The sequence below is a fragment of the Sciurus carolinensis genome, chromosome X (genome assembly GCF_902686445.1).
Source record: "Sciurus carolinensis chromosome X, mSciCar1.2, whole genome shotgun sequence".
In the NCBI taxonomy this organism is placed as follows: Eukaryota; Metazoa; Chordata; class Mammalia; order Rodentia; family Sciuridae; genus Sciurus; species Sciurus carolinensis.
The window spans coordinates 52110297-52124731 of record NC_062232.1 but is presented as its reverse complement, the minus strand read 5'-3'; the positions used below and the strand labels follow the sequence as shown (position 1 = coordinate 52124731).

The 14435-nt window shown below is 48.6% G+C and overlaps 1 protein-coding gene across 3 annotated transcripts in view; it reads right to left on the bottom strand.

Moving 5' to 3' along the window:
• The window catches only part of Stard8 (StAR related lipid transfer domain containing 8), a 74960-nt gene that overhangs the window by 23107 nt on the left and 37418 nt on the right, over positions 1–14435 (bottom strand). Inside the window, exon 1 of one of the 3 annotated variants that reach the window (XM_047536975.1) lies at positions 9206–9374. The exons of the other annotated variants lie outside the window; for them this stretch is intronic. The gene's annotated coding sequence lies outside the window, so the exon portion shown is untranslated. Of the gene's footprint in view, positions 1–9205; positions 9375–14435 lie in introns of those variants that run through there. 3 annotated transcript variants of the gene reach the window in all.

Here is a 14435-nt window from a genome sequence, read left to right as displayed (position 1 = left end):
GCAAGTTAATTACCTTCCCTATACCTCAGTGTCTTCATCTGCAAAATAGTGATATAATCATGATACCAACAAAATGAGGTTTATGTGAGAATAAAATGAAATGATACAATATCTCAAGCATACTAAGCCATTAATAAGTCCCAGGCATTTCTTCAGGCACTTTTTAAATGAATTAGCACTGAATGTTTACAATAACCCTGTGAGGTAAGTGCTCCAATAATATTTTACAGATGAGGAAACTGAGGTACAGAGATACGGAATAACTTGCCCATGATCGGCAGCTAAGTAATGATCAGCAGAGACGTAAATCTAGGCAATGTGGCTCCAAAGTAAAACTACCAAGTTAGGATCACCCTCATTACATAAGGAGAAATTGGCTAGGCTGGGGCCTGGCACACAGTACACACACACACACAAACACACACACACACACACACACACACACAAAACCAACTGACCAACAAACAAACCACCTCTCAGAGTTTTTTGCAGTGTGAATTCTTAGGCTAAAGTAACTTCCCATCAGTGAGGAAAGCACTGGATCATCTCACATCTCATTTGGTCCCTACAACAACTCTGTCCAAAGCAGGCAATGTCTACTGCACAAATAAGGAAACTGAGGCTATAAATGGTCAAGTGGTTTCTACTGGAGTACAGATGGGGCCAGGATCCTGCTTAAATGCTTGATCCCCCTTGCCAATCAGTTTCCATTTTAGTCTCCTTCTGCTCTCCGCACTTAAGTCACTCCCCATCAGTCATGCACACATTCAACTAATAGTACCTGAGTACCCACTGAGTGTCAGGCCATATGGTAAGCACCAAGGTCTGAAAGCACAAGAAAAGCTAAACTCTCCTGGAATACTTGGCCAGAGATGTTGCCAGGCTCATCCTTCTCAGGGAGACAGAGGTTAAGATGGACTGTCCCTTCAAAGGACACCCTGGGGTTTGTTTTGGAAATAAGATAATAGGGAATGAGCTCCAAAGGAGATGGCAGCTGGTAAAGCCTGAGGAAGGAAGCTTGCAGCCCCCAAGGAGCTTGAGATGGGAACATTGGAGGCAAGGCTGGATCTGGACAACTCCCCACCCACACACTCCTAATTCAAGCATGGGCCATATGAGCTGGAGGGATCGCAAGTGTTAATCCAGCCAGTCTCTTGCCTGCCCCTGCCCACCCACGCCTTCTAAATAATGCAACCTGGTTGTCAAGACAGCACATGAAAATGTGTCTTCTTCCCTGATGCCACCGAACACCCTATTCCTGACCCTCAGTGCTGAAAGGTGCTAATCAGGCAGGCTTTGTGCTGATGCCAGAACCTGCCTGCCCCCATCTGTCCTGCATGCCCTCCCCCTACCTTAATAGGATTCTACTTTAGAACAGTAATTCTCACTCCTTTGTGTTAGCCCTCTTTCCATCTGTCCACCTTAGAGGTGGTAGGGGGACAAGAGCACGGGCAAGGACCTGGGGACTGGCTGCCCAGAAGTACTAACGGCTCCTGGGTGTGATGAGCACTTGGAAGGAGGAGGAAGACCCATACTCCCTTTTCTCCTTGCTCCTGCCTCTTGGCCAGGCATCAGGAGAGAGAAAGTCATGGTCCAGTCATTAAGGGTAGAAGAGATGGAGTCAGGCTCCCTGGGTCCCAATCCTTGTGCCATTACTCCTCAGCTGCATGGCTCTGAACATATTCTTCCTTTAACCTCTCCTGACTCAATTGCTTTATATGGAAAATGGGGAAGATGACAGCAACAACTGCCTTACAAAATCATCATCAAAGTTAAGCATGCTAAAGAGTACCAGGGATTTAGAAGAGTTCACTATTATTATTGGTGTTACTGTCATTACTACAACCTGTTGTAGTGTCACAAATGTCTCTAAAGAAGGCCAGCAGAAGGAACCCTATAGGTGGGCCCAGCTATGGAGAGCTTTTATAGATGAGGTGGTATTGGAAGCAATAGAAAAGGCCAAACCTAATGCCCAGAGGTGGTGGGTTTCAGCCCTATACATCCCCAAGTCCCTGAAAAACAGCAAGGTGACAATGTTGCAGAAAGTACTATCAAACAACAATAACAGCTAGAAATTATTTATATTACTGGACTGAATATTTAACAACCCCAAGAGGTAGGTACATATCTCCATTTCATAGGTGACAATATCAAGGCTCAGAAAGGTGACACAATTTGAAGTCATCCAGGACTGCATTTACCAGAGTTCATGCTCTTTGCAAGGACACCCTTCTACCCCCTGTACTTCGTGTACACCTCTGGATATGTTTTACTTCTGCTCCACTCTGGCCCTTTTCCCACATTCCCCTTTGTTTTTTTTCCCACTGAAAAGGCCCTGCTGGGGTAGGTGTTGCTCACACCAGATGTTTAGGGCTACGCTCCTCCTACAAGCTCCCTGGCCCTGCCTGAGCCTGATTTGACCTCAGCCTGGAGCAGAATGGCAAGCTACAGGTGCCTATCTCACACTTCAGACAGGCCAGCCTTTGGCCAGTGCAGATAAAGGGCAGGAAATCCTAGGCCAACTCCCCTGGAGGTTGTTCCCTCTACCAAGGGAACAGGCTTGCAGCCCAGGCAGAGGTTCCTCTGTGGTGGGGAAGCTGCGGAGTCAGCCACAGCTGCCTAGTCTGCTGGGTGTGGTTTGGGGGAAAACAGGGAGGGCTGAGCTTCAGGAGACCTAGCTTCCAAATCCTCCCTCAGTAGAGGCTGTTCATTTCCTTTCCCTTGTCCTCAGCTGATCACCAACGGCCACACTGAGGGAGGGACCTCTACTTTATTGGGTAGCTCTGAGAATGGAGTGGGATCATGGAAGTGAATGTCCCTGAAACTAAAGAAATGGGAGGACTCGCTGTCACTGTCATCAACTGCTGGGGGAAAGAATGACTGAGTTGGTATTTCTCCCTGTCTGATTCACTCTTCAAGTCCCCACTGTGGACATCACTCATACTCATTTCCGGCTTCAGTACTCCCTAAAATATCCCCTTTCCTCCACCCACTCAAGCTCCAGAGATGAAGGCAAGCGTCAGAAAATCAGGGTATATTGGAAGCCCCCTGCCCTATTACCCTGTATTCAGCTCATCAACTTGGGCACCTACTCTCACCAGGTTTGTCCTCCACCAAAGGGTCACTGATAAGAAAAAGGACTACTCAGTCAGTCACGGGAGCTGGCTGGATGAACAAATCAGAAAGAGGGTTGTATATGGTGTTTGGACCCAAGATTATAGGGTTTAGTGTCTACCTATTGGGGTCACCAGAAAAGAATTAAGGAGATGTGATCCTGAAAAGTTCAAACAAGAAATAAATAGGGAGTGAAGAGCTTTCAGCACTTCATTTCTTGCCACCCATATGTTAAGGGAGCCACAAAATAGTAGCATGAAGAGGGGTCAGGAATGAGCCTGGGAAGGGGGCTGAGAGGAACAGATGGAGGAGCTGAGGCTATTCACCCTGGAGAAAATGCATGGGGACTTGGGTTCTGTCCTCAGACCTCTGAAAGTCAGACAGCAGATGGGGTCTAGGTAGTTCAAGGGGGCAGCACTGGGACCCAAGGTTAGAAATTTCAGGGAGATATAGTCACGTTCAACATGAGATAAAACTTTCAGATATCCCTCAGCTGAAGCTACTGCTTGAAACACATCACTCCCAGTTACTGAAGATGGGTGAGCAAGAACTACACAACTACGTGGCAGGAAGACCTGAACCTCAGAAGGTGACTTGGATTCAGTGTCCTCTAAAGGACCTTCTCTCATGGATTCAGTCTGCATGCCTGCCTCTAGGGGGACTGTGGGAGAAAATGTAAGAGTGACTGGAGCTGGCCATGACCTCCCTGCTTTCCACAGAGACCTGGGATCCCAGGAGCACCTTGGGCCAGTGGAGCAGGGGGACCAGTCACTCATTAACTTGTGGCTGAATGGGTCAGAGGGTAGCCACCTGGGGCAGATGCAAACATGGGGAGGGGCTAGAGAGCAAACTGCACAAAAGCCCATGCCAGGGGAGAACCCAATAGTGACTAGGCCTGGCTGAACTTGAGGCCAGGCTTCTATAGTCCTGTGAATAAGAAAAAAGGTCTTGAGTGGGACTGCATCCCTGTATAGCTGTAAGGGAGCCTGGGAGACCCCTGAGACCATGCCACCTGCCATGCCAACTTTACAGACATGGTAATATAGGCCCAGAGAAAGCAACTATCTTTCCCAAAGTCACTCACAGAGTGGCAGAATCAGAAGCTGAGTTTTCTGATGTCACAGTAGGTCCAACAGGGCTTCACTAAATGTTGGTTCCTTCTCTTCCCACTGAAACCGTAGAAAGCTGCTTGTGGTCTGGAGCTTTCTAAATTGGGTCTGGGTTCTCGCCCATCCCTCCCCAACTCCTACTGCTTTGTCTGGATACAGGCTCTCTGAAGAAGGCATGCTCCACTACAGAGGCCCTCAAACTTTCAGTCTAGTGTGGAGGGACCCACAGCTGTGCTCAAAACACTCACACATGTTCACACAAACTCACCTAGGAACAGCATACCGTTTGGGTGGGCATTTCTTGCTCTTTCAGACTTTCAAATTGAGATCAGAGGGTCTGTTGCTTTTGGAAACATCCCTCTAATCTGCTTCTGACACTGATGCCTAAAAAAAATCCTCCCCCCACTGGTGCCCATCCAAATCCCTATTGACTCAACTACCTTGCCTTTCTCAATTCCATCCAAGCTGACCGTGTGTCCTTCGAACCATGGGAATAACTATTACTGTTTATTTAAGCAAAGAACAAAGGGATAGAATTTTAATTGGCCCCAGAAGTTCCTGTGATTGAATGTTTGTTAATGTCCCCTCAAGGGGAAGGTCAGTGTTTAGGATGGGGTCCCTTTAAGGCCTGGGGGGGGGGACAGGGAATTAGTTAATGTCTATCCCCTAGAGGTGACTTTCCAAGGTGGTTATTATGTGGCTCAATCATTAACCAAGTAGTGGCAGGACCCCAAGCTTGTTGGAAAGGGGCCACTCCTTTCCCAAGGACATCCCAAGAGCAGGAGGCTGCAGCCAGGGAGAACATTCCTGGGGTCTTTCTGTCCCTTTCTGACAGGCTGTGATAGAGTGTATAGGGGCAGAGGCCTGTATTAAGGGAAGCTCTCCCTCAGCCCACATGGGGGTGGAGGAGGGCTGGCCCGGAAATGGAGGAAGTCAGCACACCCTTACTGGAGCGGGCGGGAAAAGAGAGACAGTGAGGGTTTTTATCATGAATGAGAGAGGAAGCTCCAAGCTGGGCCTTGGTGATTAGATGACAAGCTGGAAAAGACGCTCATCCTGAATGCATCCTGTTTTGCTCTGAACTGGCCTCAGGGGCCAGGGGCCAGGGAGGAGCCTGGGTGGAGAGCAGCCTCCCAGGAATTCTCCCAGGCCTGCTGACCTCAAGCTCCTGGGTGGCCCTGGAACCGGGGAGGCAAGTGGGAGTCAGAAATCCCATTTACCACTGGAGAAACAAAGGTATTGAGTTTCTGGGAGAAGCTTTCACAGGTCAGTCTGGAAATGGGGAGACCCAGAGGCAGCTAACATCTGCCACCAAGTGCCACTACACCAGCAGTGTGGCATCTGTAAAATGAGGGACTAGGACTCCATAATCCCTCTAGCTTGGACTTTTCATGGGCCTTGCTTCCAAGGTTCAGCTCAAATGTCACTGCCTCTGTCAGTCACCTTCCCTTCAGTCAAAAGTAATTGCTCCCTGGACTGAACTCCCAGGGCAAAATCTCCTCCTCAACAACTGGAAATATGAACACTGACCAGACATTTGATGATATTAAGGGACTGTTCTTGGTACGATAATGATAACAAGATTATTTTTTTATGAGGCCCTATCATTTAGAGATATATATTGAAATATTTTTAGATGAATTGACAAGATATCTGGAATATGTTTCAAAATAACAAGAAAGGGGGTGAGGTAGATGGGGGTATCTGAGGTCTTATTACACTAATGATCTCTCTTTTGAAATATATTCATGGTTCTTCATAATTTCCTTAAAAGCCCTCACCGAGGTAAAGAATCTTATTAGGCTGTGTATTATTCAGACTGCTAACCCTCAAAATAGATGATAGATTTCCTGAAGGGGTTATAGTTCTGTTTCCTCCACAAGACCCAGCAACAAGCCTAAACTTAATGACTATGTATAGCACTTGGTACTTTACAAAGTACATAGCTGTGGATCCCCTAGTTTAATTCACTGAGTGGAAAAAGTGGGGAGAAACTGAGTCTGAGGTTGAGGGGAGTGGCAGAGCCTGGATTTAATACTCCATATTTCCAATTCCCAACCTTTGCTCCATGCTACCCTGGACATTCAGTTCTCAAATTCCGGCATGTGATTGAGGTAAACAGGAACAGCAACTGTTGGACTTGCAAGTTCTCAACATGGAGGGCTGTGCAAAAAGACACTCAATACAAAAACATGGCAATCTGAACTTGTGACAGGACCCAGACTGTGGCCTCCAGTTCACTGATTTGTATCAACTAGGATCCTCCCTTGATACACGTGCATGAGTGCACACATGTGCATGTGTGTGTTCACGCACACACACACACACACACACACACACACAAAGCCCCAACTCACAGATTATCAGAGCTTTAAAAAACACTTTACACCAACAACTGTGTGCCCAACCACCCTGTATGGGGGAGAACATAAAATTCACTGAGACCTTGAGGAGTTGATTCTTTCTATTCCTAAATCCTGGTATCTTTGCCATTCCTGTCCCCATTTTATCTGCTGAGCAGCCTGCCCAAGGCCCAGGGCCATGATGTTTAATCCTACCCAAACTTGAAGCCCAAGGAAAACTTTCTCTCTTATTCAAGCCAAAATCAACTCCTTCTTCCAGTCGGATCCCTTGCCTCACCATCCCTAAGAAGATGAGGGTATAGCCTGCCTTTGTTAAACATGCCACCCACCAAACCCAAATTTTCCATGGCTAGAACAAGGAGTTCCAGAACTTGTTCCATTGCACTGGCAGCTACAACAGCATCCCAACTAGATACCATCCCTTCCTCCTTTTGTTGACCTTCTTGCTTTTGGGTCCCTGCTGCTATCCCTATACCTGGCCCCAAGAGTCTTCTGCTCCCCTCCAATTTGTAATCCCAGCAATGGATTTTTTAAAATTTAAGAAGACACATAGAAGGTCAAAGTCTAGGTCTCTTAGTGCCTCTTTCTTTTGTTCCTCTGCTTGAACTCAGGAGCTGCTAAGGTTTAATAAGGAAGGCCTTTTTGCGAGAGTCACTGCCCCACCCCCAGCACTCAAACAGGGTTACACAGTCTCTTTGTGCACCTTTGTCCCCTCTAATTGTTGTTTTTAATTTTTTTTAGTTGTAGATGGATACAACACCTTTATTTGACTTATTTATTTATATGTGGTGCTGCAAATTGAACCCCATGCCTCACACATGCTAGGCAAGTGCTCTACCACTAATCAATAACCCCAGTCCCCTCTGATTGTTTATAACATCCCCAGATATCATCTCCTGGAAGCTTTTTCCAAAGGCAGAGGGGAGGTGCAAGATGCACAGTGAGGTTCTGAACACTTCAACAAGAGTTGTTTAAGGTATGGAAAGAAGGCAAGAGAACAGAGGAGACCAGACTTTATCCAGTGTGGCATTTCCTAGCCCTAAGTATAGATGTCCAGGGAGTAGAAATTTCAAATACAAAATCTAGAACCTGGATGTAAGGCCAGATCTCTGAAATGAAGATCAGTTTAGTGTATCCAGCTAAATAGCAGTTACAGTTTTAGGGCGAAAAAGTTTTGTTCATCCCCTCCCAAACACCACCCTCCCCATCAAGCTCTTCCACTCCACCAGCCACCCAGAAACCACATGCAGCCTTCTTCTGTTTGAGGACTGCTTCCCTCCCATTCTCAGACAAGTTTTGTCCCTCCTTCATTCCAGGAGCATGAAATTGTGTGTGTTGGGGGGGCAGGTCTCAGAGAGCAAGGATACAGATGGTGAGGGGAGACTGTAACCCTTAGAGTGGGGGTGGGAGCTGGTGGCTGGGGAGGAATCAGGGTTTGAAAATAGCCCTGGGTGTGATTTATTGCTCTTTCCTCTCAGGCAGCACTGATGAGACCCAAAGAAGAGAGAGAGAGTCTCAGGACTTGTGGTGAACATGGGCTCCAAGTAAGCTTAATCTCCAGGGTCCCAACCTCTGGGACCTCAGGCTCTGGAAGGAAACTCCCACCCCTCCCTACCTTCAGTATGGCTGCTGTCTTGAACACCACCCCCATACACACTAGTTTTCCAGCTGGTTTAGCTGCATAATCACCGCAAAACTCAAACTGCATAGCTCCTGTCCCCCCAAGCGTCGGTTGCAGAGACAACCCTTTACCTGCCAGTTAGAAGACTGGCCCTAGGGTAACCAAGTAACCAAGTGTCAGCAGAAGAGACTGGGGCCTTTAGATATTGAAATCCAGCTGCCAACTGAGGTGTAGTCTAATACACTGAGACTCGCAGAAGTAGTATGACTCGCCTAAGGTCACATAAACTGGTTGAAGCCCAGTTTCCTGAGTGGTAATTCAGTGCTCAACTTCAACAAGTGCTGGAAGAAGAAACGACCCAGACTATCTAATTTGGAACTCTCCAAAAACTTCCACTAAGAGACCTTTCTTCAGAGGTTCTCTTATCTAAACGCATTTGGGTCTTCGTGGGGAAACTGAGCCCTAGAAAGATGCTACCTATTCTGAAGTTTTCACTTGGTCCCCACCACTACGTTAATACTAAGAAACTCCTAGGCAGTTCTCAAAAGTGAAGGCAGTGACAGTGGCAGACGGGGAAAGTCCATATGGCTACATGGCTTTCTGGAAATGCACTCGAAAGCAGATGAAGGAGAAGCGGTAGGAGACAGCGTGACTCTGCCACAGAGCCCAAAGCCCAGCCACCCAGGCCTAGCCACACACACCTCTAAAACTAAAGCGACGGCTCCCTGCTGCAGCCAGGCCCAGGGGTGGCAGGCGGACACTTTCCACCGTCCCACCCGCTGGGCTTCTCTGGCAGACAGCGTGGCTGGTGCTCTCAGGGGCCCCCGATTTCGGTAACTCTGAACCCAAATCTTGGGGGTAACCGTGGTTCGGCTAGCTTTCTCCCGGTTTCCTTGCGGAAACGTGAGGAGAGGGGCCCAGTAGGAACCCGCCAGAAAGACTAGGCGGGAGGAGGGAACCAAGGCACCCCCTTCCTCTACTGTCGCCCCAACTCTTACCTGGAAACCAAGTCCACCTCTTTGGATTCTGCCCGACACAAGAGCGAGCAGGCAGGAGGCGAGCACAGACGGGACTGTTCTGTCTGGGGCACGCGAGGAGCCTGGAGTCGGGCGGGGGTAACGGTGCCAGCCAGAGGAGCAGCTGCCGCTGCTGCTTAGCCGTTGTCAACTCGAGTGCACTCTCCTCGCAGGTGGGGAGGGAGCGGCTGCTAGTCCGGCAGTAGGGCCGCCCCGCCCACCTCCAGGACCCTCAACCAATGAGGGCGCAAACTGGCCCAATGGCCTCCCCTAGAAAACCGCCCAAATTGGGGTGGGCGGGGCTCTGTCTGCTGGCTACTCCAATCCCCACGCCGCTGCCTTTCCCTCAGGTCACACCGCTGGGAGGGAGGAAGCGCAAGCCCAAAGCCAAAGACACAGGGTGAAGGAGTGAATTGGTCAGACATACAGACTAGTATTTATTGAGTTCTGAATGTGTGCTGCACCGCGAGGGGGCTTTGAATACATATGCCATATGCACCAGAGGATTCAGTGATTTGCTCAGGATAATTTATGGGGGGTCTAGAAAACACCTTCAGTGAAATCTTTAAATTAGTAGAGGCAACCAAAAGAGAACTAAAGAATTCAATATTTGAGCAGGAAGTTGCCATCCCCACCTTGCTCAGATTCCAGACTTCTGCAACCTCCCTAATAACCTTATTCCTCTGTCGTCCCCCACCTAAGTTATCTTCATACAGAAATGCATGGAAATTTGGAGGAAACCAGCATTAATCATGGCAGGAGAAAGCTTCCAGTTCTGATAGCAAGGACCACCAGAAAGCCCATTCGAATTCAGAAAGAAACCGTGTTAGGATTCGATTTCTCTGTTGCTTTCCTCGTAAAGTTCCAACACAAGTTCACAGCTTCAATTTCACTGTTTGAAATGAGGACTCCTATTAGTCAGGGCTGGGAGTATTTAAAACCTCCTGATGTCTAACCACTATCCCCCCACATTTACTATTGCAGAACCTGAAGAGAAGTGACTCGCTCTAGGCTATCCAGCAAATCCATGGCAGACAATACCTGCACATTGGTTATTTTCCCCACACCTAACAGAGGGGAGAAATGAAGCTGAGGTCCTTGGAATGCAGGAACTGCATCCATCAAATGTGCTTGCTAGAATATCCAACACAGATGAGAGCAAACATGATTTTTCAGAGAGCAACTTTCTCAAATCACCCATGACAATGACAGAACCAGATCTAGCCTAGTTCCACGTTCCCTCCTCCTTCCTGGCCTTTAGTCTACTAAGTTAAACTGGTATTTTCCCGCCTTACTTCCCTATGGGCCCCTAGGGAATTCAGAGGTGCACCAGTGAAAAGAGGCTACTGCCACTGCCTACCCCTTTGTCACTCTCAATGGCAGGGCTGCATTTGGTATCCTCTGGCAATTTGTTCAAGGGGAGTCATCTTGAATGTGGATAAGGCCTATACACCAGAACTCACTCCTGGAAACAAAATCCTACCCAGTGTCACGAATCCTTATGATGGTTGGGAAGGGATATGACCTCCTTGGTGAGGCTGGGTAATAATTGTAAGCATCCCTAAGGCCCTGAGCTGAAACCAAAGATATCTTTCTTGTGCACAATGCTAGAAAGGACATAAAAGTAGGGGTCTCCACCATGACCCTGTCTCTTCCCTGAGGGGAAGAAACCATATCAGAGCTGATTTCATTTACCCCATAGCCTACAAGAGTTTCTCCATAATGTTTGATAGTGGTTGAATAAATATTGAAAGATATTCAAAGGACAACTATGAAGAAATTAAAATCATATGAAAAACCAGCAAACCCAACTTATCTTTCAGTATATAGAGCTAACTGAACAGATAGGATGGATTCTGAGACATCGGTTGTTTTTAAAATGGCACTCAAACCAGAAAAGTACAAAAGTATAAAACATACCAAAAATTGGTGGGCATGGTGGCTCACACCCATAATTCCAGCTACTCAGGAGGCTCAGGCAGGAGGATCACTGGTTCACGGCCAGCCTGGACAACTTAGTAAGACCATGTCTCAAAATTTAAAAACAGGCTGGGGACATAGCTCAGTTTAAAATGCCCCTGGGTTTAATCTATACTACGGGATAGAAGGTGCAAAAACTACAAAAGGAACACTACAAAAAACAGAAACTTCTACAAATAAATACAACAGGAACTTTACAGTGCCTGGCATAGAGTAGGTGCTCAATAAAATTATTTCTTTGAATGACTGAGTAAAAACAATAGTCAAGGAAAACTATAATCCTAATATTTTCCATGTACAATATGACATTTTGAAATAGTTCAAGCTATATCAGGGCTATTTCCTTGGTTCTTTTTTTTTTTTTTAAATCTCCCTCATCTTGTGAGCCTCAGAAAGGCAAGGAAAGCTCAGCCTATTCAGAAGCGCTAAGATAGCTGAGCCCCTTCAAAACTGCCAGCCCTGGCTCCCCACCCCAGCTTGACACTGTCCTGGGTAGAATGAATAATCAGTAATAGTTCTTGGAATGGATGAAAAAATGGTGCCTTCTGGGATGTAGCCTGAGCAGCTCTGGAGATCACTAGAGCTTTAGGTTCTTGGCTTCCCTTTTCCCCCAAGTCCCTACTCTTGCTTGTGTTTTATAATGCCACCACTACTACCCTAGATGCCAGCTCAGGGAAATGTACAGTGTATGAAGCAGGCTGAGGGCTGGCAAAAATAAAGTGTGTGTATGTGTGTGTGTGTGTGTGTGCGTGTGTGTGTGCGCGCGCGCGCATGTGCGCACGCGCACCTGTGGTATGGGCCTTCCTTCATTCTATCACTATCACAGCCTAGCTATAGAGGACAGTATAATGGACTCTACAGCCAGACAGCCTAAGTGCAAACCTCAACTCTAGCTCTGTGACTCTGTGCTTTCATATCCTCATCTGTGCAATACAGATGATAATCACAGCACTGATCTTACATGGTTGCCAAACAGAGCCACCGGGCTAAAAATCACTGCCACATAGTAGGTTCTCATAAGGGCCAGAAACGGAAACAGAGGCACTGAGAAATAGTGGAAAGAGTCCTGGATTAGAAAGCAGGAGAACTAGATGTTAGTCCTAGCTCTATCTGCCTTCTGGCCAGGTCTCCCAGCACAAGTCATTGTATCACTCCAACCATCAGTTTTTCTAACTGTAAAATGGGAGAAGAGCTTAATAACCAGTGGACACAACGGATGTGAGAGTGTTCCTTAAAGGCTAGTGGCAGGGGTCAGGATGGCACTGAAAGAGATACAGAACGAAAGTTTTTAAAGGGCCAATCAGCCTTTTCCTTCTAGAATGTGGCAGACAGCAACTTCACATACCACTAGCCAGAACCTCCCTCTGAGACCTTTGGGTCCCAGTAAGGTCCTCTCTGAGAACTCACAACAGTCCCTACATCCAGCTTCCAGCATGGAAATACGATTTTATCACTCTGTTGCAGGCAAACCCACAGCCTTATTCCGTAAAGGCTGGGGCTAATGTCACAAAAGCATGGAACAGATCCCTCCACTACTTTGTTCCATGAAAGCTAAGGGAGAGACAGCAAATGGTTAGAGGGAACCCAGCCGAGGAGTGCAAAAGGGGGGAAGTGGAGCCTTGAGCAGGAAATGAATTACACTCTGACCTGCCCCTCCCAGCACATGACAAAAGATGCCTTCACTCTTAGGCTTCCACACTTGAGCACACATTCCTGAAGGCCTCATGGAAGTCCACGGGCAAAACCTGCTCCTCGTGGCTTGGGCCCCCACCCAGCCTCGTGAAAGGGGGCTATTGATCAGATGTGAACAACATGGAGTAGTCAAGGTTTATTAAAAAAATTCCTGAGGTGCTGTGGCCACAGCAGGGGGCCTGCACTAAGAGGGGCAGTCCGAGCAGGGGTAGATCTCAGGAGGCAGAGGCGGTAGTGGCAGCGATTGGGAAGGTGGCCAGCACATAGGCACCTTACTGTTTGTATCTTGCCAAGTGGGCACGGGTGGGGGCAGAGAGCTGCTCCTGGGAGGAGCACAAAGACCCCTCTCAGTCCACAACCCAGGGCACAACCATGGCCACACCCACCTGCCACCTCCAAGCAGCCTGGAAGGAGGAGCTCTGTGCTGGCTAAGAGCCTTGGCTGGCAGTAAGGGAAGCTGGAGAAGTGGCGAGGGGTCTTCAGGGGTCGCCTAGCCTCTCCGTGCTTCCCCTCCCTCAGCTGGGACACAGAGGTGCTCCATCCCTGTGCCTGGCAGGGTCAGCAGCTCACAGGTGACTCTGGCACTTGGATTGGGCACTAGAGGCAGAGAACCCAGGCCCCACTCTCTCCAAGATATGCTAAGAGTTGTCGTCACCCCTACCAAATGCCAGGAAAGGTGGCGGCTGCTGGAAGGCTGAACCCCAGAATCCATGCAGCGATAGCCTGGACTGGCTGGTTAGTTCAGAGGGGCTGGAGGTTTGCTGCTGCAGGCAGATGGAGCACACACGAACCCCCATTCCCTCGGGGGTGGTGACCTACACCAGACCCAAACCAAGAGGTGGGTCACCATGGACAGAGCCATTGGTGACTGTGGCCTTGGGCTCCCAGAGCAGGATGCCCACCCCCAAACCACCCCATTCCTGCCCTACAAGGGAAACTCACACTGTGCTGAGGGAGATGAGCAAAGGCAAGCCCACCTTAACGCCGCCCCCTCATATTGCCCTGCACCCCACAACATGAACACACACACACAAGCAGTTGTGGCCACAAGGTTACTCTCCCTATACCCCAACTCTTCCCCTTGGCCTGATTCAGTCCCTGCCCTGCACTTGGCTCCTGCCTGGCTACCTCTTATTTCCTCACCTAAAACACAAGGACAGGACCCTAGGTTCCAGAGCCCTTCCTTTCCAGAACATCCTCTGCTCTGTGAGAGTCTCTGTGTGCTCTTGAGGAGGTGGAGCTTCTGCAGTGTAAGAGGCTAGGAGGGGAGTGAGGGTCCTCTGAGGAAGGAGGGAGCTGAGAGAAAGGTCAGAAAAAGCAGAGAAAGGGAGAGAGGAAAGTATGAGGAAAGCCATGGAAGGGAGGGGCTGAGGCCAAGAGGACTCAGGGCCTGGGGCCAGTCTCTGCCACAGATTCACCCTCAGCTCACCCTGGACCCATGGCAGCTCACCCTGGACCTCACCCTGAGCCCCTGAATGGACCCCAGGATCCTGCCCCCTTGCCTGGGAGCCTTGCACGTGTCCTTCTGGGGCTGCAGCTT